Source organism: Bos indicus, chromosome 24 (genome assembly GCF_029378745.1).
Source record: "Bos indicus isolate NIAB-ARS_2022 breed Sahiwal x Tharparkar chromosome 24, NIAB-ARS_B.indTharparkar_mat_pri_1.0, whole genome shotgun sequence".
NCBI lineage: Eukaryota > Metazoa > Chordata > Mammalia > Artiodactyla > Bovidae > Bos > Bos indicus.
The window spans coordinates 36,266,099-36,293,346 of NC_091783.1; the positions used below are offsets into that span (position 1 = coordinate 36,266,099).

Genomic DNA, 27,248 nt, shown 5'->3' on the forward strand with positions numbered 1-27,248 from the left:
ACAGGGAGAGAGAGACACATACACAGAGAATATTTCATTTTATTTAAGAAGAATGAATGAAACCAAGTTTTAAGCTATTGTTTAATTGTTCTCTGCTATGGACATGTGCATGGACATGGACTGGAAATTTTTTTTTAAGGCTTTATTCCAGAGTCACAGAGGTAGGTTATAGATACTGATGGCCAAAGGGAACCTTTACAGGAACTTGTTGAGATAACAAATATTTACTTACGCTTTTACCTATTTTTACTTCATATCTGTCCACCTGGGCAATGCGTAAGAAACAGCTTATTCTTTTCCCCAATTAGGGCCATGAATATGGTAGCTGAATCATAGAGAAAATAACAAAAAGGCTATATGTGTGGAGAGAGGAATGAGGAGCAACAGGAAACTAGGCAACTTCTAAAATTCTCTGCTATAGAAATTTTATATTTTATCTGTTGATGAAAAATTTTAAAATAAGAACTGAAGTATTGTTTAACCACAAACTATAGCTTTTACAAACACAATGCTTATATCATATTGCTAGACTATGAAATGGATGCAGTGGTGGCAGATAGCTAGCTTCAAACTTGTAAACTTCTTTTTCCTCCTGAACACACATCTCAGCTACCTTCCCAATCTGAGTGCACATAGGTAGGACCATGTAACTAATTCTTTCAAACAGAATGTGTGTGGAAATGGTGTTTGTTACTCGCAGGATTGTCTCTTCATCATATGTGATCCTTCACCTTCTCTCTCTCTGCCTCATTAGCTGACTGGAAGCAGAAGACTCAGCAGAGACTCTGAGGCCCCAGGGGAAATGCAGAGCCCCTAAATGAAAGGAACTGTTTGAAGTCTACAGAGTTACATACATTGCAAAATCTTTGCAAATTTTTAATGCAGTTCACATATAAACACAAAAAGTCAGGGATATAATATCAGTCAAGGAGTGTGAACTTCACTCCTCCACCCAAATTTCTGTCCACTTTTATCTCTTTCTGACCCTTGATGATGAATGATTATCTTGACTTTTAGATCCCTCTTGAGAAAGGCAAGCTCTTCTCTACTTCCTCATCTGGGGAAGGGTGCGTTTAAAGTGTCTTTGTGCGTATGCTTGGAAACGGAAGCAAAAGACATGATGTTGTGAGGAAACTGAAGTGAATAGAAGACAGGTGAAAACCCTTGCTCACAAAAGGCAGAGAGCTAGGACAGCTGTTGTCAACTGCAGAAACTGTGGGACTTCCTTCTGAATTCTAGCAATGAGTAATTTGGTGACAATTGATTTTCCACTCTTCAGAATCTCTGCTCTAGATTGATATCAGGGAGGCAGAATCCAGTTAACTTACCATAAACCATGGGCCCACCCTAGTGCCTAGCAAGGATGATGTGCTATGGTTGGCATCCCTACCAAGAACATATGAAAAAGAGCAAGAGAAATTTTTGAAGTCAGTAGACATTTAACTGGTGTAAGAGGGAAAAGAGGTACATGGCAGACTTACAACAGAACACATCCGCTACAAAGGTGGAACTTTTAAGTCATTGATATCTTGATGTAAATAAATTTATTAGATTTCATCTTATATGTATGTACATGGCAAAGCAAAGAGGAAAGTTACTGAGTGTTATAATCTGACCACACACTAGGTAGTCTTATGAAAAGTATCCCATTTTATGGAAAATGATGGCCGGGGAGTCAGGAGTAGAAGAGGTGACAGAGAAAAGTGCTGTAAAGAAGGAAAGACAAGAAAGGACCAAAGGCTACCTGAAACAAACTTTTCTATACCAACTTTGCCTAGTTATAGAAATCATTTGACTATTGGCCTGTGAGTTTGCTATTCAGTTGTTTCTCATCCCTACAAGACTTGATTGTCTTTAGATGTTTTGTCTTACCAATCAGAGATTTAAAGAATGACCAACTGGGGATAGAGTTCTCTTGGAATTCCATATGATTTATTTTGTGGTAGAAATAAATGAGAAGTACTAGTTGTATGTCAAGGAAGGAGGGGAAAACCATAAATCAAAAATTACACACTATTAAATTACCTTTCAGACTTTAACAAGCGGAATTTCAGGAGGGAAGAAAGTCGAGAAGCACAGATGAAGCACAAGTGCTTAGAAATTCATTTTTTTAAGGGAATGGAGACTAAGATCTGTTTTGGTATGTTGGCATGACCCAACCTGGGAGGTCAGAAAACCATCACAGGCTTTTGCTTGTAGAGCAGGTGCACCTTGCTGTAAATAATCTGCAGCTCTGACCCTGAAAGCTGATGTTAGATGTGTTCGGCCAGGTGACTCCTGATTATAGTTCCTCTTGTGTTCATTTCCTTCCCCCATACTCCTGAACAGGCATCCGGCTCATCTACTTGAAGATTCTGACTTTTGATAGCATTCCTAGAGTTGAATGATTTTGGCATTTTGGTATTTAAAGCGAGAATGGATGATGTTTCATATGCTTGTGCTCTTCTAAAATCTTGTGTCCCTTGATAGCCCCTCTATATAAAGCTACATTTTGAGTAAAGAAATGTAGCTTTGTTTCTGTTATTAACAATACTTGAGAAAGATTCCATGTTTAATTCCCTTAGGCTATGGGACATTTATTAACCAGGTCCTTTTTATAGGATTTTAAAAAAGTTCCAAAATAGAGTGAAATCTCATCAATTCAGGTGTTTACAAATTAAGAATTTGTGATCATTTGGGAGGGATTATTTACTTTTGTATCATGAAAAAGAACAATGTGAGTAATATTCTGGGAGCATGTTTAATCTGGATAAAGAAACTAAACCTTTCAGTCATATTCAAAGCACTTATCTAGTGGTTAAGGATAAATGACTCTTATCTGTTCAGTGTGTTTCGTGGAATTTCAAGCATCTTCCCAACATAGTCATCGCAGAGGTAGTGTTGGTCCTCATTTCCCTTGTCAGTCAGTTCAGTCGCTCAGCTCAGCTCAGTTGCTCGGTTGTGTCCGACTCTGCAACCCCATGAATCACAGCACGCCAGGCCTCCCTGTCTAGTCATGTCCAACTCTTTGTGACCCCATGGACTGCAGCATGCCAGGCTTCCCTGTCCATCACCAACTCCTGGAGCCTGCTCAAATTCATGTCCATTGAGTTGGTGATGCCATCCAACCATCTCATCCTCTGTTGTCCCCTTCTCCTCTTGCCTTCAATCTTTCCCAGCATCAAGGTCTTTTCCAGTGAGTAGTTCTTCTCATCAGCTGGCCAAAGTATTGTAGCTTCAGCTTCAGCATCAGTCCCTCCAGTTAATATTCAGGATTGATTTTCTTTAAGATTGACTGGTTTGATCTCCATGCAGTCCAATGGACTCTCAAGAGTCTTCTCCAACACTACAGTTCACAAGCATAAATTTCCTTGTATCAGAGGGCAAACTATTTCTGAGAATAATTTTCAAGAAGCATGAGGCTTAAGTGCTTCAAAATCTTGCAATAAGAATGAAATGGTAGCTGATGATGTTCCATTTGGAACATCCCCAGAGCTGTATTGAAGCCATGTGTATACCTTCATTAGTGCTGTAAACAAATTACACCTACAGGATAAGAGTCATCTTTAGCTACATGACAGGGTTGACATGCTGAGTTAACAAAATAGTAGCTGCTTTCTTAGGTACAGAGGGACAGTGATAAGACTGAGTCTATGTCGGGGATGTAAAGGAACAATAATTCCCCGATTGCTGTAGGTACAACTGATCAGAGGATGTAGTTTTCCCTCAGGAGAGAGAATAACTAAGAAATTTCATAGGTGATAGAGACTAAATTTGTAGAATTTGTGTTCTTTAGTTACAACTATATATTTAAGTGTGGTATCAGACCTAAAATTAGTATTATGTGTTGCCTTGACATCTGGGGGAAGTTGGAAGAGACTTGTGTTGTCCAATCCAAGTTCCCCTTTCTACTTTGCTTCTGCAGATAAAATCTTCCAGCCAAACAACCCTCCATATCAAAGAAACCAAGTGCAGTTCCTGCTTATCTCTGAGTAGTGGGTTTCATTTCCCTTGCAGCCCACAAATTATGCAAACAAATCAATTACATCATTTTGTGGAAAACTTGGTGTTTCCTTCCTTCTCCATATTAGAAAATCTGCCTTCCACAGCCCGGGTTGTTCATTCTATCTTGTTCTTAAGTAAAACTGCCCTATGGCCCTGCATAGTGTCCTCCTCCTCTGTCAGTTATTACGTGACAAATAACTGTTGCTGATATCATCTGTCTAGAGTTGGATGTCTTATGGCCATCTGTGTAACCCTAGGGTAAGTAACTTGCCTCACCAATGATGCAAGGAGGAGGTGTTTTAAACAGAAAATACCAACATAGTATCTGTAATCTCAAGATTATTTAAAATGATGTCACTTATTTTCAGAGAAGAGAGGAGAGTGTGTCAAATATATAGTGAAAAGGAGGTATACTTGGAAATGTTCAGCAGTAAAATTCATGAATTGCTTCAATCGATAGAGTTGTTGTTATGACATAGCTTGTATTCTAATTATGTTTCAGCTCAGTGAGATTAAGTTTGAATCCAGAAGCCAATCTTTAAGTTAGTATTTCTGTCGCTGTACGCTATCTCTATTTTCCTATATATCAACTTTAATGAGAATTTTTTTATCATTAATGGATGTTGAAATTTGTCAAATGCCTTTTTTCGTGTCTATTGAGATGATTGTATTTTTTTCCTTCTTTTATCACATTGTTTGGTTTGCAGATTTTGCACCATCCTTGCAACTCTTGAATAAACCCCACTTGATCACAGTGTATGATCCCTTCTATGTGGTGTTGAATTTGGCTTGCCAATATTGTGCTGAGAATGTTTGCATTTATATTCATCAGAGATATTAACTTGCTTCTTTCCCTCAGTTCAGTTAGCTTTCTTATTGCTATTGCTTTGAACTCGATCTGGTAAATTATTTATTTTGGTTTCATTAAGGCTTTTCTCAAGATATTTTTTTCTTGTCCTTTGTTTGAAGCATAGTCTTTTGTCTCCTCATTTTGTTTAACTTTCTGTCTCTTTCTATGAAGTTAGGTGAAACAGTAGCCTGTCCTGGATTGAAGGTGTGTCCTTGTCAACTTTGCCTGTGTCCTGTGCCTTTGGAGGTGCATCAAAGGTAAGCATGAGCCATGTCCTCCCCTGGTGTGTGCCGGTCATCATTGCATTGGTGGAAAGTGGAGCTGGAGTTGGTGGGGCTAGAGCCAGAGTCTGGTGTAAATAGGGGCTTCTCCTATGCTCAATGGTTGTCACTGCCTATGGGGGGCAGGGTTGGGGCTGGAGGGCCTGAGGAGGAGACCTCAGCTAGTTGGTTGTGTGATGGCATTCTCAGCCTTTGGGGTGTGAAAGTGAAAATCACTCAGTCGTGTCCATGGAATTCTCCAGGCCAGAATACTGGAGTGGGTAGCCTTTCCCTTCTTCAGGGGATCGTCCCAACCCAGGGATCAAACCCAGGCCTCCTACATTGCAGGCAGATTCTTTACCAGCTGAGCCAGCAGGGAAGCCATGGTTTGGGGGTGTGACTGGGCTTAAGGGTCTGGGGTGGCACTTCCGTGCTGGTTTTACTTTTCCCCTGATGTGTGCATTAGTTAGAGGTGCCTCAGGGATGGCGGGGTTGGTGTCACGCTTAGCCGCCTCTGCCTTAGTGAGGAGCAGAGCTAGAGCAAGAGGGGCTGGAGTGGGAATCTGGGACAGGCTGGGGGTTGCCCTAGGGTGTTCCTGGCAAGTCAACAAGAACCCCAGGTGGTCTTCAGTCTGCTGTCTCTGTGACTGGGTGTAAACACGAATGTGTGTGTGCTGTTGAAGAGCAGAGTCTCGGTTTCTTACAGTCCTCTGGTAAGTCCCGCTGGTTTTCAAACCTGCTAAAGGGGCTTGTCTTTCCACTGACATAATGTCTAACATGTGGCTTGAACCCCTCGCTCTGCACGGGGAGAACCCTGAGCCTGTGCTATCCCCTCCTCTTCCGTGTCGCGGTGTGGGTGTGGGGTGTGGGTCCTGGCCACATCACTTCTCCTCCCTTCCTACCAAACTCAGAGTGTGCATCTTCCTTTATAGCCTTGGTTGTCCTGCTAGTCCCCAGGTTGAGTTTAACGAGAGACATTCTATGTGTAGTCTTTTTTAAAATTATTTTTTAATTGAAGGATAATTGCTTTACAGAATTTTGTTGTTTTCTGTCAAACCTCAACATGAGTCAGCCATGGGTATACATAGATCCCCTCCTTTTTGAACCTCCCTCCCATCTCCCACCCCATCCCACCCCTCCAGGTTGATATAGAGCCCCTGTTTAAGTTTCCTGAGCCATACAGCAAATTCCCAATGGCTATCTATTTTACATATGGTAATGTAGGTTTCCATGTTACTCTCTCCATATATCTCACCCTCTCCTCCTCTCTCCCCATGTCCATAAATCTATTCTCTATGTCTGTTTCTCCCTTGCTGTCCTGCAAATAAATTCTACAGTACCATTTTTCTAGATTCCATATATATGTATTCAAATACAATATTTATCTTTCTCTTTCTGACTTACTTCACTCTGTATAATAGGCTCAAGTAGGTTCATCCACCTCATTAGAACTGACTCAAATGCATTCCTTTTTATGGCTGAGGAATATTCCGTTATGTATATGGACCACAACTTCTTTATTCATTCATCTGTCGATGGACATCCAGGTTGCTTCCATGTTCTAGCTATTGTAAATAGTGCTGCAATGAACAATGGGATACATGTGTCTTTTTCAATTTTGGTTTTCTCAGGGTATGTGCCTAGGAATGGGATTGCTGGGTCATATGGTGGTTTTATTCCTAGTTTTTTAAGGAATCTCCATACCATCTTCCATAGTGGCTGTATCAATTTACATTCCCACCAACAGTGCCGGAGCATTCCCTTTTCTCCACACCCTCTCCAGCATTTATTGTTTGTAGGCTTTTTGATGATGGCCATTCTGACAGGTGTGAGGTGATATCTCATTGCAGTTTTGATTTGCATTTCTCTAATAATGAGTGATGTTGAGCATCTTTTCATGTGTTTGTTAGCCATCTGTATGTCTTCTTTGGAGAAATGTCTGTTTAGGTCTTTTTCCCACTTTTTGATTGGTTGTTTTTCTGGTACTGGGTTGTATGAACTACTTGTATATTTTGGAAATTAATCCTTTGTCAGTTGTTTCATTTGCTATTATCTTCTCCTATTCTGAAGGTTGTCTTTTCACCTTGCTTATAGTTTCCTTTGCCGTGCAAAAGCTTTTAAGTTTAATCAGGTCCCACTTGTTTACTTTTGTTTTTATTTCTATTACTCTAGGAGGTGTGTCATAGAGGATCTTGCTTTGATTTATGTCATCAAGTGTTCTGCCTTTGTTTTCCTCAAAGAGTTTTCTAGTTTCTGATCTTACATTTAGGTCTTTAATCCATTTTGAATTTATCTTTGTGTGTGGTGTTAGGAAGTGTTCTAGTTTCATTCTCTTACATGTAGCTGTCCAGTTTCCCCAGCATCATTTATTGAAGAGGCTGTCTAAAAATATGGAATGCTTCAGGAATTTGCATGTCATCCTTGCACAGGGGCCATGCTAATCTTCTCTGTATCATTCCAATTTTACTATATGTGCTGCCAAAGCAAGCATTGGTTGTAGTTTTGCTGTGGTCGTGAACAGATAGGAGCCTAGCGTCGTTCTGATCCACCTCCCGCTTGTAAAGTTTCTGATGTCCGTTTCCGTGGGCTCACAGAGCATGCTGTCATGTCTTTTGTTGTTGTTCAGTTTCTCAGCTGTTTCTCCAACTCTCTGCGACCCCATGGACTGCACACTACCAGCTTCCCTGTCCTTCACTATCTCCCGGAGTTTGCTCAAACTCATGTCCATTGAATTGGTAATGCCATCCAACCATCTCATCCTCTGTTGTCTTCTTCTGCTCCTGCCTTCAGTCTTTCCCAGCATCAGGGTCTTTTGCAATGAATTGGCTATTTGCATCAGGTGGCCAAAGTATTGGAGCTTCAGCTTCAGCATCAGTCCTTCCAATGAATATTCAGGGTTGATTTCCTTTACGATTGACTGGTTTGATATCCTGGCTGTCCAAGGGACTCTCAAGAATCTTCTCCAGTACCACAGTTTAAAAGCATCAATTCTTCAGTGCTCAGTTTAGTCATCAGTCTATTTACTTGCAAAACCAATACAATATTGTAAAGTTAAAAAAAACAAACAGAATAAACAGTCAAGAAGCAAGCCTTACACAGGCAGTCACTTAATTTAAAACAAAGGTGGCACTGCAGTGCAGTGGGGAAAAGAATGGTCATTTCAATAGTGGTGGATCAAATAAGTATCTATGTAGGGAAAAAAAAAATGACCAATTAACTTCTATTGAGTCATTGAAAAGAATGGATGGGAACTCACACCATTTCCCTGGAGGTACCCCTCACTTCCATTCCTGTGTTCAGAATGTATATTTGGGTCCTATTGGGTTTTCTCTTTTTGTATTGGTTTTCTAAAACTCTTTCTGCTCTAACCACTCAAGCTGGCAAATTTCTATGATAGATTTCTTTCTATGATCACATTATATTTGCTTTACATGGAAATCTCCACCTGGGGTTGGAGTGAAACACTTAGGAACTCTGAATGTGCTTGTTGTAGGGAAAGACTTGAAGTCAGTGGAAGCGTATCAGAGGGAGTGTGTTACGAGGACCAGGTGAATCCAAATTTGCTACCCAGCTGCTGATTTCAGAAAATGATTTCCAAGTTGCAGAGCTCTATTTACAAATGATCCCTAGCAGCTACCAAGATTAATTCTTAATCCCTTGCACTTCAAAGCTTTTTCTTAGTCACTGAACCTCAATCCTATTCCGTTGTACAAAGTTTCGTGCAAAGAGCATATTACCATAGAATGGTAGATTGGCTCACAGGGTGGGCACTATGCTCCACCTATGGGGTTTGCAGAATCCAGCTGCACGAGGTGAGGACAGGACCGGTGCTCTTTGAAAAGATGGGAGGACACCAACACCTGTTTACTACCTCTACAGTCTCTGGGACTTTGACAAGCTAGGGTAGTAAACAGCAATATAGTTAAAAAAAGTTATCATTTAGCTTTCAGCTAGTGAGTTTTCTCCCTTTTGAATTTTATTTTATTTAAAAAAAATTCATCTTTATTTTTGGTACAGAAATTCACTTCAAAGACCACTGCTTTGTAAAATCTCCTGGGTTCTTGATTTTCTGTCTCTAATTCAGGGAGGGAAGTTGCAGGCTTATACTTCATTTTCTCTTAAATCTTGAATCAAGCAATGAAGTACATTGTATCTCACAGTCTAATGTAGATGCAGACATGCAGTTTTAATGGGAACTTGGGATGCAATTGTAGTGGGGCACAGGAAAAGCAGCTTCTAGATCTGTGTTGGGGTTTATTTGCTGTTGTTCTGTCCCTAAGTTGTGTCCAACTCTCTGCAACCCCACAGACTGCAGCACGCCAGACTTCCCTGTCCTTCGCTATCTCACAGAGTTTGCTGTGATTCATGTCCATTGAGTTGGTGATACCATCCAACCATCTCATTCACTGTCATCCCCTTCTCCTGCCTTCAGTCTTTCCCAGCCCCAGGGTCTTCTCCAATGAGTCTGCTCTTTGCATCAGGTTGCCAAAGTATCGGAGCTTCAGCTTCAGCACCAGTCCTTCCCATGAGTATTCAGGGTTGATTTTCTTTAGGACTGACTGGTTTGATATCCTTATTTTCCATGGGACTCCCCAAAGTCTTCTCCAGCACCATAGTTGGGGTTTATAGAGAAGGTTAAGAAAGAGTAGAAATTTGTAAGCAAAGGGAGAGAGTGTAGAAGGACATCCACGCAGAGAGATGACACTTTAGGCAGGTAACAGGCCAGGTGAAAGGAGCAGTGTGTGTTTTAGTGATGTGAGAAGACACATTGGATACATGGCTGGGGAGACACCAAGTCATGGTGGGAGTCTTATGTCATTCAGAGATGTGCTTATTTTCTCCAGTGGGCCATGGAATCTGACTGAAGGGTTCTGAGAAAAAGTTTGGGTATTATCAGATTCATATTCAATAAAGAGCTCTGTAACAGTTGTGTAAAATTTGTTTTAGAAAGAGAAGTTAGACCAGAGGTAGGGAAGTTGTAATATTTTGGATGAAATACATAGCAAGGCAAGATAGTGGTCATGGAAATGAAGAGAGAAAAAAAATCAGCAAATTCAATGACAGAATCTATATATTTTGATACTGAATGTATGTGGTGGTAGATGTGTAAGCAACCACATTCAGCTCCTGAAGAGGGGCCATGCAGAGGGTTAGTGTCAAAGTCAGTGGAGGATTATTGGCCCCTCATTGCTTCTGCTTCCGTATTTTTGGCCTGGGCTTGCTATTAGTCTGCATGGCTGGTAGTCAGGAAGAGCTAGACTTGAACTGGAAAAGCAAGACAGACTGGAACTCATTGATACTCCTGTGTTCATCCTTTGCGGCTTCTAACTATACTCAGGGAATATTGATCTTATGAATTTTTGTAGAAGAGATTATGAGCGGATGAACTTTAGTTTTCTAAGTGATGAGAAAATTTTGGTAGAAGGGCTAACAGTGATAATTGGGTTTATTGAAATATAACTTAAGGCAAAAAATAAACACACTAAAAAAGGTACCAGTGCTACTAATGGACACAATTTCTAGTAAATAGGTATTAGTTAACGAACTGTTGTAGTTTAGTCACTAAGTCATGTCCAACTCTTTTGTGACCCCATGGACTGTAGCCCACCAGGCGCCTCTGTCCATGGAGTTCTCCAGGCAAGAATACTGGGGTGGGTTGCCATTTCCTCCCCCTGGGGATCTTCCCAACCCAGGAATTAAACTTGCATCTCTTGCATTGGCAGGTGAATTCTTTACCACTGAGTGACATGGGAAGCCAGTTATGAATAATAGACACTAAATAATATAGACTTAGCATTCATAAAGGAAATGTTAGGGAAATAATAAGGAGAAATACAAACACAGTAGTCATAAAAGATTTTAATTCACCTTTTTTCAGTTCATAACAAAGTCAAGGGGACAAAAAATAAAGTAATAAGTAAGGATATGAAAAATATAAGGACAAGATATACTTGTTAGATTTATTTGATATATATTAAAATTTGTACCTTAAAAGAGATAATATGTCTTCTTTTCAACTACCAACGGGATAGTCACAAGAAATGACCATATCATATACCTACCACACAGGAAGCTTCAATAATTATAGTAAAATAAAATAGCATAGACAAAATTGTGTGATATAGATCCAATAAAATAAAACAGTAAAATTAGATAATTGAAGTCCCAGTGTATAGAAATTTATATATTTTCTTTTAAATAGTTAATAAATATGAATTAGCAAAGTATATTGCTAATGAAAACACTACATAATAGCCCAGAGGTTTATGAGTGAAAGCAAGGTCAGAGGATAAATCATTATGTACTTATATTAATGCATAAAAAAGCACAATAATAAATGAATTGAACAGGTAACTAAAGGAGTTAGAAAAAGACAGAAAAGAAAATAGAAATACAAAATTAATAAGGTAAAGTAGAAACCAATAAACAATTAAAAAATGACAAAGCTGTATATATATTTAGAAGCTGGGTTTTGAATAAGAAATGATATGAAATAAATGTCAGTTAACTAGGCAAGATAAAAGGGAGAAAGGACAAATATACTAAATAAGAAATGAGAGCGAGAATACTCTCAGTGGCAGATGAAATGAATCATAGAAGGCTAATTTTCTAAACCCCGTGGAAATACATTTGAAAAATCTTGAAATGGATAGTTTTCTAGGAAGATTAAATTTACCAAAAAAGATTCCCAAAAAGGGAGAAAATTCAAAAGGATAATTAACATAGGAGGAATAATTTGTCAAAGAGTTGATGCCCTAAAAAGGACTCTGTCTAGACAGTTACACAGGGGATAAAATCTAATGCTATTTAAATTGCTCCAGAGCCAAATGACAAAGAAATGCTTCTAAATCCTCTTATGAAATACTAGGCATAGTATAATTACAAAAATCCAACAAGATAGCACAAAAGACAGTATACAACTTAATATTGGCATAAAAGTTCTAAACATATTACTAACAAAGAGAAACCAGTAGTCAATACAAAGAGGTCATTCCTAGAATGTGAGGATGGTTCTAATGAAAAAAACTGTATCAGTATACTTCATCATAGTAAGAGACCTAAGATGAATCTTATAATCAGTCTCCAAGTGTTTTGAAAAAGCAATAGAAAAATTAAAACTAAGTCATTTACAAAAGACCATGTATTGCATGATTCTGTTTATAGGAAATATCCAGAACAGGCAAATCTATAGAATTGAACGTAGATTATAGTGATTGCCTAGGATGGGGGAATAGCATGGGATGGAGAGTGACAACAAATGTGTCTGGAGGTTCTTTTTTGGGGTGATGAATGTTAGATTCTAAAATTAGATTTTAGTAATGGTGTACAGTTCTGTGAAGATATTAAAAGCCATTGAACTGAATGGTATATGAATTGTATCCCAATAAAACTGTTAAGGAAGTTAATGCTTCAAAGTCTAAATAAAATATTCTTAACCTAATAAAAATGTATTTAGCTGAACCCCAAAGTTAACATGAATCTTGTTGGGGAAGTAAGAATTGTTTTTCCCATAGACTCTTGAAACAAGCAAAAATTTCCATAACTAGCACTGCCCAGTCTCTTCAGAGACGCCAGCCAGTGCAATTAAAACAAAAGAGAGAAATTGGAGTCATAACGTTTGAAAACATTATAAATATATAATGTTTTATATATTATATATAATATACATATTATACTATTATATATATACTATAATACTATATATACACTATATATTATATAGTATATATACTATATTTAATACAGTATAGTATATAATATAATATAGTATAGTATAATACTATATATACTATATATTATATATATACTATATATTATACAATATATATACTATTTACATCTGCTATTATAGTACACATTGTAAATATGAAACAAATCAAGAGAAAATGTAAACACAACAATAAAATTCAAGACAAAGCTTTCCTACTTGCAAATTGGAACCACTTAGAGTATTTAGTTGAGCAGTCACCAGTTCTGAGACTTAAGACAAATTCCTTAACCTCTGTGCACCTCATTTTCCTCTCAAATGCAAAAGAAATGATGTTTAGTTCAAAAGAGTTTTTCTCCTTTCTAAATGTCATAACCACTCAATCAGCACTGGTGCTGGGCCCTGCCCTTCCTCTAAGAATAGGATGTATTGCAGTGTCTCTCTGAATTGATTCACATGTGGTGGCAGAGGGAGTACAGACCAATAAACCGAATTACCTGGGGATTTCTTCTCCATTTCTTCTCTAGAGTCAGTGATGACCATGTACCATCTCCTGCAATAGGAAATGAGCTTTGTTTCAGTGCCAACTTCAAGCTGGTAATGGTGCAAGTTGGGGTGGTTGAGAATAATTGTGACGTTATCCATGGACTAGGTAGGAAAAAAATCTATGATCAGTTGTGAATGAATTTTGAAAATTTCTGGTAACCAACAAGTACAGAAAAACAGACAAAATTACTTTTAATATATCCCTTAATCAACATATTGGAAATAATATAACTTCAACACAGAATCAATAAAAAATTACTCAGGTAAAAAGATTAGGTATAAAAGCACATGTTTCAGAGGCAAAATTCAGGATAGTACCTGTTATACTGAAGATTAACTCTTGGTTCTCTTTCTTTCTCTTTTTCTCCACCTTCCCCCCATCATCTTTATAATTGTGCAGTCACTCAGTTGTGTCTGACTCTTTGTGACCCTAAGGACTGAAGCATGCCAGGATTCCCTGTCTTTCACCAACTTCTGGACCTTGCTCAAACTCATGTCCATCACGTAGGTGATGCTATCCAACCAGCTCATCCTCTGTTATTCCCTTCTCCTCCTGCTTTCAATCTTTCCCAGCATCAGGGTGTTTTCTAATGAGTCAGTTCTTTGAATCAGGTGGCCAAAGTATTGGAGTTTCAGCTTCAGCATCAGTCCTTCCAATGAATATTCAGAACTGATTTCCTTTATGATTGACTGGTTTAATCTCTAAGCAGTCCAAGAGACTCTCAAGAGTCTTCTCCAACACCACAGTTCAAAAGCATCAACTTTTTGGTGCTCAGCTTTCTTTATTGTCCAGCTCTCACATCCATACATGACTATTGGAAAAACCATAGCTTTGACTAGATGGACTTTTGTTGGCAAAGTAATGTGTCTGCTTTTTAATATGCTGTCTAGGTTGGCCATAGCTTTTCTTCCAATGAGCAAGCATCTTTTAATTTCATGGTTGCAGTCACCATCTGCAGTGATTTTGGAGCCCAGGAAAATAAAATCTGTCATTGTTTCCCCATCTATTTGTCATGAAGTGATGGGACCAGATTCCATGATCTTAGTTTTTGAATGTCGAGTTTTAAACTAGCTTTTTCACTCTCCTCTTTCACTTTCATCAAGAGGCTGTTTAGTTCCTCTTTACTTTCTTCCATAAGGGTGTTGTCATCTGCATATCTGGAGTTATTGATATTTCTCTCTTCAATCTTAATTCCAGCTTGTGCTTCATCCGTCTGGCATTTTGAATGATGTACTCTGCATATAAATTAAATAAGCAGGGGACGATATACAGCTTTGACGTACTCCTTTCCCAATTTGGAACCAGTCCATTGTTCCATGGCTCATTCTAACCATTGCTTCTTGACCTGCATACAAATTTCTCAGGAGGCAGGTAAGGTGTTCTGGTATTCCCATCTCTCGAAGAATTTCCCACAGTTTGTTGTGATTCATACAGTCAAAGGCTTTAGCGTAGTCAATGAAGCAGAAGTAGATATTCTTCTGGAATTCTCTTGCTTTTTCTATGATCCAACAGATATTAGCAATTTTATCTCTGGTTCTTCTGTCTTTTCTAAACCCAGCTTGAATATCTGGAAGTTCTCGGTTCACGTACTGTTGAAACCTAGCTTGGAGAATTTGGGCATTAATTTGCTAGCGTGTGAGATGAGTGCAATTGTGCAGTAGTTTGAACATTCTTTGGCATTGCCTTTCTTTGGGATTGGAATGAAAAACAGACCTTTTCCAGTCCTATGGCCACTGCTGAGTTTTTCAAATGTGCTGGCATATTGAGTCTAGCACTTTCACAGCATCATCTCTTAGGATTTGAAATAGCTCAACTGGAATTCCATCACCTCCACTAGCTTTGTTCATAGTGATGTTTCCTAAGGCCCACCCGACTTCACACTCCAGGATGTCTGGCTCTACACCATCATGGTTATCTGGGTCATTAATATCTTTTTTGTATGGTTCTGTGTATTCTTGCCACCTTTTCTTAATATCTTCTGCTTCTGTTATGTTCATACCATTTATGTTCTTTATTGTGCCCATCTTTTCATGAAATGTTCCCTCATCAGATTTTGGAGATAGTATTTTTTAAATGAATTTAACTTTCTACCAAAGTCATGAAATCGCTAGAAAGTATTATTATTTGGCCCAGTGTAAAAATATTTTCTAAAAGTTTGCTTCTAACATACTTGCTATGCTTCCAACATTGATGCAGAAAACATACTTTAAAAAAGCAAGATATACCGGAACTTTTACCTCTAAATAAATATCTTCCCTTAAATTAGTCATCTTAGAATGCTAAGTTATTTTATTAATACTGTTGTTGTTTGAGTCGTTTTCTGAGCTCTTGTACTTACCATGCCTGCGACTTTTTCTTTTGAGTATATTTAATATTGATGAATTTTTGTCCTCTCATTGTGGATTAGGTATGTGGAAATAGCTATAAGTAATTTAGAGAGAAGTATTAGGGAAAAATTGTATGTTCAGGTTGAATTATATTACTTTAAATTTATTTATATTGCATTTAAACAGGGGGAAATTAAGCTTGTGAAAGAGTAAAACTGGCTTTTCAGTATGTGTCTTATTTAACATTTTGTTTGTATACAAAAGAAAAAAATCCAAAATGCTTTGAATGCTTATACCCTTATCAGAATAGGGTTCCCTAGTCAGAGTAGATTTATGATGAGTCATTTTGGTCTCTTAGTTTTCTTTCAAAACCTGAGTCAGCTTCATTTCAGCAGAAATAAATCCATCCAAGTTTCTCATGCAGAGTTTCTTCATATTCTGAGTACATTGGAATGTAAAGGACTGAAGTCTAACAAATGTGAATTTCAATCCTGATACCACTTCTGTGTAATATTCAACGTAATCTCAGTCAGCTTTGATGTTAGCATCTGTGTAATGGGAATTATAAAATACAGCAAGTTGTTAGGGTAAGAGAGACAGTATGTGACATACCATTGGTTACCCAGTGTTGATTCCTGGCTGCTTTTAAATCAAGTTTGGAGTGTAATGGGATATGATAACATAATAATGATGAATTTTCTAGTTCTTTTTTTATTCTACCATAGAATCTGGTAGAATACCCCCCAATATGTAGCATATATAGAAATATCCTACCATTAAGTTGCTGGTAATAACATATTTAGGAAAAATGTATTCTACTGGTGATTATTTTGTATCCTGTAAGTTCATTAAATTCTTCATCTAGACTTCAGGAAGATATATGTGCTGCATTAATGGCCGATTGCCTAGTATCAAGAGTTATTTTGAAATGAATGATGAAATGACCCAGAAGCAATCTGTATGAATGATGAGCAGAGTGAGATAATGAAAACACAGTGTGGGGGGCCTTCTTGATACCGTTTATCAGTTGAGGATGTGCAGATTAATTTAACTATTAAATATTTGGAACCTAAATCTTTTATAAAGTATTTCTTTTCCAGTTAGCACTGGACAATAAAAGTATCCTAGTCTTTTTAAAGAGACATTATGTTAGAATGATCATATTTTTGATGTAGATATGAGCTGCACAGATGGGAAATTCTTTAGAGACTCTAGAAGTGGTCTTCAGGTCAAATCTGGCCCATACCTGTTTTTGTAAATATAGTTTATTGGAGCACAGTCACCTTCATTCATTTATGTATTGTCTTTGGCTAACTTTATTATTTAAAAGCATTGTTGGATAGTTGCAACAGGGACTTTGTAGTCCACAAAGCCGAAAATATTTATCATTTACCATGTATGTGGCCTTTGGCTCTTGCTTAGGAAAAAAAAGTTTGCTGTGAAAAGAAAAATAATTATAATATTAGGGGAGCACAGAGGAAGTCATCCTGTTCTTCCACTGCCCTTGAAGTTCTAGTTTTGGTTCTCTGTGTTCCTAGATAGGAAATTATACATATTCTTCTGTAGTGTCCTTTCTACCCGTAGGCATTAGGAGTGGGTCAGTTGTTGGCAAATTAGCTCCCTGACCTCAACTCCTTTGTTACCACTTTTGCTTTGTACTCTGAGCCACATGGGCCCCCATGGTGTTCCCCAAGAACATCATGAATGTCTGAGAAAACCACAATTCAAAAAGTCACATGTACCCTAGTGTTCACAGCAGCACTGTTTACAATAGCCTGGACAAGGAAGCAATATAGATGTCCATCGACAGATGAATGGATAAAGAAGTTGTGGTACATATACATACAGTGGAGTATGACTCAGCCATAAAAAAGAACGAATCTGAATCATTGTAGGGAGGTGGATGAACCTAGATCCTGTCATACAGAGTGAAATAAGTCAGAGAAAAACAAATATTGCATATTAATACATATATAAGGAATCTAGAAAAATAGTACTGATAAACCTATTTTCAGGGAAGTAATGGAAATGCAGATGTAGAGAAAAGTTTGTGGACATAGTGACGGAAGGAGAGGGTGGAACGAATTGAGGGAATAGCATTGACATATATACACTATCGTGTGTGAAATAGATAGCTAGTGGGAAGCTGTTATACAACACAGCCTGGTACTCTGCGATGACATAGAGGGGTGGGTTGGTGGGGTGGAAGGGAGGCTCACCGGGGAGGGGATATATATAGATACAGATATAGATATAGATATAGATAGTTATAACTGATTCGTGTTGTTGTACAGCAGAAACCAACACAACATTGTAAAGCAATTATCCTCCAATTAAAAAAAAAGGAACACCATATTTGTATTCACTTCAGGACTTTTCAACAGCTTAGAAATACCCTTCCATTATGTCTTCACCTGAATGGTTCCTTCCCCTTCAGTTTACCCCTTAAGTGTCACATTCAGAGAGGGCATTCCTGACCACCCTATTTATAGTATGGTCCTTACCCCCCATCACTCTTGAACTCATTATTCTCCTTGATTCTTTCATTGAATAAAATCACCATCTGGAATTTAGTCTTCCTTTTCACTTATTTATCATCTGTTTCCTCCAGGCTGTCAGCTGCAACAGCCAGAGCAGTGTTTGGCACATAAAAGGCCACAGTGTTTGTTGACAGTGGCTGGTGAAATGATCTGCTAGGAAGTAAAGCTGGCACTGCATTCCAGAGACAGCAAAAGAACCTAGATTTAGATTCAGGAATTTATTTATCCTCCTGCAAATTAATGTGTGAAAAGGTTCATGATTTCATAGACACTTGAGGCCTTATTTTACTTACAGAATACTCCAGGGAACCTCAATAAGCCTCCAAGTAAAAAATGACTTGTCTTAGCATAGCTTTGTGAAAGTCTTAATATTCTATCTTAAGCAAATACTATATACCTTCCTTAGCTCCAGGTTCTTATCTGAAGCCTGGGTTATTTTAGTAGCTGTCTTTACATATGCCAGTTTTCAGCTATAATGTTAACTTGGGTGTAAGAGTGGAATTAAACAAGTAAACAGTCTCCATTATGACTAACTTTATATATTGGTCTCATTGTTTATACATGTAAGAACACACATGCCGGAAGTGTTAGTGAAAACTAAACTACCTCCTTTTCAATCAGTGGTGTCCGAAGTGTGTTTCAGAGAAACCCTCCCAGGAAAGAGAGCTCAGTTATATTTGCTGCTTTCATTTTCAGATTTTTTTCCATCTACTGTGACATACTGTTCTCATTAAGCAAATTAGGTCACAGACTTAAGGTGGGCAACTCTTAGTGTTGAAGAAACAGCTATTTGACTTCAATTAAAAGAGATTGCAAAGCTCTAGTGATCTCATAAATTTGATGAGGTAGTTTTGGATATTCTTAGAGTTACTAGTATGGTTGAACAGTTAGGCTATATCACAGAATCAACAAAGGGAAAACAGTTGCCAGCTAGCATCCCTTGCTCAAGATACTCGAAGTGAAGCGCAGGTTATAAAGCATGTATTCTAGCAATTTGAACTTTATCAGTGTTCCACCGACCTAGTTCAGGACAAAAACAGTGTTGTTTATGTGAGGTGTTGACTTATGAGACATCTAGAAGTTCTGTGAATGTAAACGCATGGCCTGAGTCACTCTTTAATTAGTAAGATACTGGAGTGCTATTTAGTAAATTATTCTTTCAGACCCTCTTATCTCTGAAGAAAAGGAAAAAGTAAAACTCTGCATCCTCATGTACTTAATTTTGTACCTACTTTATAATCAGACTTCATTTTAGCAGTAGAAATAGAGCATATTCTTTTGTTTAAAGCTGAAATTTTGATGTGTTTTGTTTTGACTGGCATCATCTAGATTTATAATTCTGTCCATATAGTCCAGTCCTGAATATTCATTGGAAGGACAGATGCTGAAGGTGAAACTCCAATACTTTGGCCAACTGATGTGAAGAACTGACTCATTGGAAAGACCCTGATGCTGGGAAAGATTGAAGGCAGGAGGAGAAGGGGACGACAGGATGAGCTGGTTGGATGGCATCCCCGACTTGATGGACATGAGTTTGAGCAACTTTTGGGAGTTGGTGATGGACAGGGAAGCCTGGTGTGCTGCAGTCCATGGGGTTGCAGAGAGTCGGACATGACTGAGTGACTGAACTGAACTGAGTTCATCTCAGTTTCCATGACCCCCACATTTGTGACACCATTTTTTATAGTTCAGCTGTGTTGGATTATTTGGGATTAACTAGACATTTCTGTTAAGACACCTCTCTTAATACTGCTAATATCTTTTTTTAAGGACTAAATCATGCCCCTCCCTTCTAATTCATGTGTCAACATATGTGTACCCAGTGTAAGTAATTAAGTTTAAATGAGATAATATGGGTGGGGCCCCTAACTCACTAGGACTAGGGTTCTTATAAGAAGAGAATCAGAGATTAGATCTTTCTGGAGGTGCACAGAGGATGGACCATTGAGGATACAGTGAGAAGATACTGTTTGCAAAGCAGAAAGAGGCTGTTGTTCAATTGCTAAGTTGTGTCCAACTCTTTGTGACCCCATGAACTACAGCATGCCAGAAATCCCTGTTCTTCACTATCACCTGGAGTCTGCTCAAATTCATGTCCATTGAGTTGGTGCTACAAGCTAACCATCTCATCCTCTGCTGCCCCCTCCTCCTTTTGCCTTCAACCTTTCCCAGCATCAGGGTCTTTTCTTTTTTTTTTCTTTTTTTATTTTATTTTTAAACTTTACATAATTGTATTAGTTTTGCCAAATATCAAAATGAATCCATCACAGGTATACATGTGCTCCCCATCCTGAACCCTCCTCCCTCCTCCCTCCCCATACCATCCCTCTGGGTCGTCCCAGTGCACTAGCCCCAAGCATCCAGTATCATGCATTGAACCTGGACTGGCATCTCGTTTCATACATGATATTTTACATGTTTCAATGCCATTTTCCCAAATCTTCCCACCCTCTCCCTCTCCCACAGAGTCCATAAGACTGTTCCATACATCAGTGTCTCTTTTGCTGTGTCGTACACAGGATTATTGTTATCATCTTTCTAAATTCCATATATATGCATTAGTATACTGTATTGGTGTTTTTCCTTCTGGCTTACTTCACTTTGTATAATAGGCTCCAGTTTCATCCACCTCATTAGAACTGAGTCAGATCTTTGCATCAAGTGGCCAAAGTATTGGAGCTTTAGCTTCAGCAAAAGTCCTTCCAACAATAGTCATAAAGAGATGTCATTCCAAAAACAATCTGGCTAACATCTGGCCTCAGACTTCTAGCTTTCAGAACTGTGAGAAAAGAGATTTCTGTTGTTTAAGTCATCCAGTCTGTGGGATTTTGTTATAGCAGCCCTGGTGGACTAATATATTCTTTAAGAATAATGTTTGCTGTGACTTATACTCTTGCAAGTGACTCATCAGTGATGTTTCAGATTACTTTAGAGAAGAGAGTATTGCAACCCTTGAGAAACTCACACCACCATTGAAACTTCTCAGAAGCAGCACTGCAACAGCTACGAATAAATGCACATCACAGCCATATTCTAAAATTTTCCACTATTGGTCTGGGTTTGGTTAAAAACTTGAATGTTTTAGGCTACATGCAGTATATAGTTCAGGCAATAAAGCATTTGAGAATTTGATTAAGAGCAGGAGGATTTACAGCTAATATTAGTAAGAGCTCCCTGGATGATGCCTTGGCAAACTTTCAGCAAAATACAAACTGATTATGGTGGTGATGGGGACACTACAGAGAAATGAAATGCTAAGGCAGATCTTCTCACAGGTTCTTTGTAGGAGGGCAGTTTTAGGATGAAGTGGTCACAAGTCAGAGGTAACATTCTGGAATGAAGGAAGGTGGGGGTTTATGCTGTTGGGTTGCAGGATAGTTCCAGGTGGATCACCATCATGACCCTATGCTCAGAGCCAGAGAAGAATTATAATTCAGCTGTTTAGATTTTTTGCATTAAGATAGAATTAATTTAAGAATTTCTTTCCTCTCAAGTTGATTGTGCTATAAAGAAAAATCTCCTATCCTTAGAAAAGTATCTGGGAATGAGCTACACACCGTCTTTCCCTCAGCACATTCCCTCTCATTCAAGGTCTGTAAAGAGTTTTAAAAGCTAAGTTGCTTCCCCACCAACTCGTGCTGTCAGTCCCACCTGGTGGTCTCACTTCCTAGGTCCAGGCTAGATTAGGTAAGGGTTTCTAGATGAGGGTGATGAGTTGGTTTTTTTTTCCTGTTTGTAATGACAAAGCAGTGCAATGATATTATTCAGTTTACTCTGTAAGTCAGTGTTTGAAACAGTTTTTGACAGGTCAAAAGTGAAAGTGGGGGACCAGTTATGCTGCTGCAGTGGAAGAGGCAAGTCATGATGTCTGGGTGCAGGTGGTGGTAATGGATGTGGGGAACAGTGGGTGGGCCAGAGTACTATTTGTAGATACAGCTAATAGAATTTGCTGATGAACTGAATGAGCGGATGATGATACAAAAGAGAAGGCCGAATGAGGCTGACATCTATACCTGGGGTTTCAGTAAATTGGATGGTGGTTTATGTACAGGAGGAGAAGGAAATGGCAACCCAATCCAGTATTCTTGTCTGGAGAATTCCATGGATGGAGGAGCCTGGCAGGCTACAGTCCATGGGGTCACAAAGAGAACGACTGAATGACTTTACTTTTCGCTTTATGTATAGGAATGGAAATTACTGTGTGAAGCAGGTTTTCAGGGGGGGAAATCAAGGATTGTGTTTTGAACATGTTACTTTTGAGAGTCCTGTTAAATATGCTGATCAGCCACTTAGACACACTAGCATGGAGCTCAGCAAAGTGGGTAGCCTACGTGTGCAAATTTGGAAGTAAAGCATTTAAATGCCAATATTCAGCCCTTGGGGCTTCCAGGTGGCTCAGTAGTAAAGAATCAGCCTGCTAAGCAGGCAATGCAAGAGATGGGGGTTCAATCCTTGTGTTGTGAATATCCCCTGAAGAAGAAAATGGCAACTCACTCCAGTATTCCTGCCTGGAAAATCCCATGGACAGAGGAACCTGGTGGGGTACAGTCCATGGGGTCGCAAAGAGTTGGACATTACTTAGCAACTAAACCACCATCACCATACATTCCTTGGCAGAATATACACTGGCATTTAAAGTCATGGGAACGTATAAAGTAACCTGGGGGGAGGCATTAAAGCAGGTGCAAAAATGATTTATCTATGATTCTGTTCTCAAAGAATGTAGGTGAGAATTTATATCATCTATATTTCAGTATTCATGTCCTAATTAGAACTCCAGAATTTTACCTGTCTCATTCACCCTCTGCTACCAGGCTCCATTTTTGGTCTTTCAACAGCAGATAACTTCTCCCCTGATAAAGCAGTTGAATCCATAGCCAAACTTTGGTTTTTTTCTTGTGTAAATTGAATTAACCTTAAATTAGCAGAAATGGTTATTAAGTGGGAGGAAACCATTCCCCCATGAAGCTGCTTTCTGCACACTCTTGAATATGGTGCTCCAGAACCTGCTTGTAGATAGTCATATTTTGTGATTGCAAAAAACATATTTTACATTGTACTGCTAAGTCACTTCAGTCGTGTCTGACTCTGTGTGACCCCATAGATGGCAGCCCACTAGGCTCCCATCCCTGGGATTCTTCAGGCAAGAACACTGGAGTGGGTTGCCATTGCCTTCTCCAATGCATAAAAATGAAACGTGAAAGTGAAGTCACTCAGTCGTGTCCGACACTTAGCAACCCCATGGAATAAGCCTACCAGGCTCCTCCGTCCACGGGATTTTCCGGGCAAGAGTACTGGAGTGGGGTGCCATTGCCTTCTCCGTTTGCATTCTAGAGGAAAGAAATCTAGAATCAGCACAATATATTGGTACTTCTTCCCACCAACCCAGTAATGTTTACAGGCCTGTGCTTAAATAATAAGCATTCTCATCTTGTCTGATTTCAGTTCAGTTCAGTTCAGTCACTCAGTTGTGTCCAACTCTTTGTGACCTCATGGACTGCAGCACGCCAGGCTTCCCTGTCCATCGCCAACTCCCAAGGCTTACTCAAACTCATGTCCATTGAGTTGGTGATGCCATCCAACCATTTCATCCTCTGTCGCCCCCTTCTCCTCCTGCCTTCAATCTTTCCCAGTATCAAGGTCTTTTCAAATGAGTCAGTTCTTCGAATCGGGTGGCCAAAGTATTGGAGTTTCAGCTTCAGCATCAGTCCTTCCAATGAATATTCAGGACTGATTTCCTTTAGTGGACTGATTGGATCTCCTTGCTGTTCAAGGGACTCTCAAGAGTCTTCTCCAACACCACAGTTCAAAAGCATCAATTCTTCAGTGCTCAGCTTTCTTTATAGTTCAACTCTCATATCCATACATGACTACTGGAAAAACCATAGCTTTGCCTGACTTAGTTAATGACAAACAAGTTCACCTGACAATAAAAATGTAAGCAATAGAAAGAGAAATGGCATGGTGAACAGCATTCTATAATTCTCAAGAGGTGAGAAAAAAACATCCCATTAAAAAAAATTAAAATGTGCTGTTTGGAATAAGATGTCCGATTGCACCTTTAAGATTTGATGTCCGCATCTTTCTAAATTCCATATATATGCATTAATATACTGTACTGGTGGTTTTCTTTTTGACTTACTTCACTTTGTATAATAGGCTTGTTTCATCCACCTCATTAGAACTGATTCAAATGCATTCTTTTTAATAGCTGACTAATATTCCATTGTGTGTATGTACCACAGCTTTCTTATCCATTCATCTGCTGATGGACATCTAGGTTGCTTCCATGTCCTGGCTATTATAAACAGTGCTGTGATGAACATTGGGGTACATGTGTCTCTTTCAATTCTGGTTTCCTCAGTGTGTATGCCCAGCAGTGGGATTGCTGGACCCTATATGTGAGAAGCAAAAGAGACACGGATGTAAAGAACAGACTTTTGGACTCTGTGGGAGAAGGCGAGAGTGGAATGATTTGAGAGAATAGCATTGAAACATGTATATTATCATATGTGAAATAGATCGCCAGTCCAGGTTTGATGCATGAGACAGGATGCTCAGGGCTGGTGCACTGGATGACCCTGATGGATGGGATAGGGAGGGAGGTGGGAGGGGGGTTCAGGATGGGGAACACATGTAAACCCATGGCTGATTCATGTGAATGTATCACAAAAACCACCACAATATTGTAAAGTAATTAGCCTCCAATTAAAAATTAAAAAAAAATCTGATGTCCCTTTACAAAGACTATCTTTCTCCATATATATATATATATTTTTTTTTTTTTGCTAAGTTTTATAGTCTGACTACCTAATGTTTGAACTTGAGCTAGATATGGAAAAAGTAAATTTGAACAAAAGTAAGACTTATTTATTTCATGGAAAAGCAATAGAAAATATTGTAACTGTGAGACTTGCTCATTCTGTTACTTCTTCCTGTCACCCTCTCTACCCCCAAGCATCAAGGAAGCACCAAGTATACACTTGAAGCCTAAAGGGATATGGCAGATCATAGTCTATCTAAAGAAGGTAAAAAATAGCTTAAAATAACAGCACCAGAAGGAACTCTTTTGGAGCAACATCCATCCTTTCCCATTCTAGTGGATAAAGAAGAAAAAATACATCATTCAAATAATAGAGAAGATTTACATCTGATATTGGCTTTTATTGTCACAGGAGGTATGTAGTTTAAACCCTCAGAAAAACAAGCCAGTTCTAGCTAACAATTTCTACCTAACATCTTACTTCTACCCCGTCACCAAGTTTGTAAAATAGGGAAAACATTGCTGGTAAAAATAGGCTTGGCTAATAATGAAACATCCTTCTTCTGAAATTAAGGCTGGCCATTGAACCATATTGGTAAATACACTCTCATCCCAGTTTTGTTTTTGGAATTTACATAGGGACTTCCTGACATAAAAACACTTTACCCCCTCTTTAAACTTTGATTTCTGCTAGTGAGGCCTCTTTGAGAAGACTGTCAGAGTGGCTTCTGGGCCATTTGAGAGCTGGACTCCACCTGGATGGACAACTAGAGCAGTCCCATAGTCATGATTTATGACCTCCAATGGCCTTGTCTAGACAAGAAGGCTGGACTCTTGATCCTACTGCTATCTTCCTGGAGTCATATGCTGTCTAAAAGGGAGTGAATTCAAAAACGTAACTGAATGCCCTATTTCTCTTTGTTAGTTCAAGGGAACTAGTCAGAAAGGGCTCTAGAATGCGAATGTGTGCACATTAGAAAAATCTGCCTGCCCTTTATTCTATATGGTACGTCAGATACTGAAATTCTCTTTATTCATTAGAGGAAAAACGAATTTGTCTTCCATGACTTAAGAAGTGTTTTATTTCCCATCTGCACAGAATAACAACAGAATCATTAGCAAAGGGACAAAATATTTAAGTTTCAAGCCCTATGAAAGTCTATGAATTGATAGAGTAGAATATTAAGGGAAAACACTAGGGCCTTCCCACCCCTCAACCAAATATCAGGACATCCAATTACATGTTGCAGTGACCCCGAAAGGCCTGCTTAAAATCCTAGTGTCTTAATGCTGTGCCATTTATTACAGAGAAAACAAATGAAAAAAATGACCTTTAAAATATATGTCTCTCTAGTTGTCTGCTGATAGTCTTTCATTGCCAGCTACCCTCTTTGTATCAGTAAAACCTGATGATCAAAACAAAAAACAAAAAAGCCCCCAAACCTAGAAAAACAAAACCAAAAAAATCCCTTGAAGTTCAATTTCCCTGGGACTCTATCAAATAGTTGGCAAAAGTTGCTTTGACATGCTTAAGTCTTGAAAGTTTATATCTTGTACCAAAAGATTCCTTGAAATTTATTGGACTCAAATAAGACTTTGTCAGAAGACACAGAACTAAAATGGCATAACCATGGTACACCCTGGGAGCAGTAGCTGTTTTAGGTGAATTGACATCTAGATAAAATCTTTCGGTAATGCACAGATATCAAGGTTAGGCCATTTTGGACTGTTATTAAGCCACGGTTTTCAAAGGTAGCCTTTTTGGCTAGTGAGTAATGCTCTAGGTCACACCTACTTCATTTCCCAACATGAATTCCCTTCAGGACACATTTAATTGGTACTTTTATACCAAGTGCTATCACATTTTTGTTTCTCTGGTTAATAAATATAATAAATGTGTGTAGAGCTCTTAGTTAAAAAGTTTCTTCAAATAGGTTATTTTATTTTGGAAACTCACATGTATTATATTTAACAAATCTATACCCTTAACGGGTTATTTTTAACACTTTTCTACACAGGAACATTTAGTAAGCTTCAGATGACTTTATTAATATATATTGTTAACAAGTTGGCTCCTGTGCTCAATAAAAAGGCAAGTCATGGTCTTTTCAAGAACATATGGAAAATTTATAAAATTTGGTCACAGAATAGGCAAAAAGGATGTTTCAACAAATTCCCCCCAAACAGTTAACATACAGAGCAACATAGCTAGTTACGATAATTGAAATCTCTTTACATTCCCCGAAACATATGAACCAAGGAGAACAAA

At 38.6% G+C, this 27,248-nt stretch overlaps 1 non-coding gene and 1 pseudogene across 1 annotated transcript; both read right to left on the minus strand.

Annotated features, from left to right (window-relative positions):
- The window catches only part of LOC109577660 (elongation factor 1-alpha 1-like), a 122,481-nt pseudogene that overhangs the window by 33,946 nt on the left and 61,287 nt on the right, over window positions 1-27,248 (minus strand).
- On the minus strand, window positions 7,479-7,581 carry LOC139179533 (U6 spliceosomal RNA). The gene has a single exon (XR_011563901.1). It is a non-coding gene; the product is annotated as a U6 spliceosomal RNA (small nuclear RNA).